This window comes from Egretta garzetta, unplaced genomic scaffold (assembly GCF_000687185.1).
Source record: "Egretta garzetta isolate BGI_Z169 unplaced genomic scaffold, ASM68718v1 scaffold163, whole genome shotgun sequence".
Taxonomy (NCBI): Eukaryota; Metazoa; Chordata; class Aves; order Pelecaniformes; family Ardeidae; genus Egretta; species Egretta garzetta.
In genome coordinates, this window is record NW_009259308.1 from 7,789,741 (window position 1) to 7,790,844 (window position 1,104).

The window sequence follows — 1,104 nt, forward strand, 5'->3', positions numbered from 1 at the left end:
AGCCGGCCCCGCTTGCCGGCGAGCTCGACCTCCCCCGGGGGCGCCCGTCCACCTCCGGGGGCTCGGGCAGGCCAAGCGCAGAGGCTCCAGGACTGCTCTCAGAAAGGGCTGAAAGCTTTTATGTGCCTGTGAGTGGCTTACTTCAGAGACGGATTTCCATGCAAGCCTCTAATCCCGTTTAGGCATTTTTTACAGAGTCGTCACACGTCGCAAATACTATTTTTTCCGGGATACGGTTGGTGCTTTCCCGTGGCTCTCACCCCTGCCTTCCACCTCCCCCCTCCCGCAGCCCCGGGCTCCCACGCTGCCCCGACATCCCCGGTGACCTTCGGCAGACCCCTGCCCTGCTCCCTGCTTTTGAGGGAAATAGGAATTTTTTTTTTTTTCCTGGCTATTTATAAGCTCCTGAGAGCTTATGTGTTTTATAGCGATCTATATGTTTTATAGGGATGTGCATGGTTTATATGGACATAAATATGTTATTTTTAATGAGACCTTGAGTGGGTGCCTGCACCCTGGTTCAGGTAACTGGGGGGGGCAGGGGGCAACGATGCCAGACCCCACTTGCCACCAACTCTCTGCCACAGTGAGCTGACATCGCCAGGATCCGGTGTCCGGCAGGCTCCTCACGGGGACAAGTCTTGCTCCTGATTTTTGGCTCAGCTTAACCAGACGCCGCTAAGTCCTGCTGCAACACAGAGCTGAGGCTTTGGGGCGCCTTCAGGGCAGCCAAGCGCTGGGGAACACCGTTTGGAGGGGGCCAGCCTCCCTCTCCCTGCAGAGTCTCTCGCTTCCTTTTTGCCCAGGGGACAAGCTGTGTGCAAGGGAAGGATGGAGAGAGCCCAAAGAGGAGGGGGTGGTGAAGGCCCCCCCACCCCACGCACACCCCCATGTGCTGAGCAGCACGGGGAGGCCTTGGGATGAAAACCCCACCCTGCCACCAGTACAGGGGGTGTGAGGGACGCCCAGCCCCAGAGCTCTCTGGAAGGAGTGGATATCTGCAGAAAAAATTTTTTTTTTTTCACGAAAAAATATTCAGAAATAGCCAAAAAAAAATTGAACCTTGTAGGGATCCAGTTCCCATCCTGGCTTACAGGGGAGCTT

General features: G+C 56.1%; 1 protein-coding gene across 1 annotated transcript in view; it reads right to left on the minus strand.

Moving 5' to 3' along the window:
- PCSK9 (proprotein convertase subtilisin/kexin type 9) overlaps window positions 1-1,104 on the minus strand; it is an 11,646-nt gene that overhangs the window by 5,176 nt on the left and 5,366 nt on the right. The gene's annotated exons all lie outside the window — the stretch shown is intronic.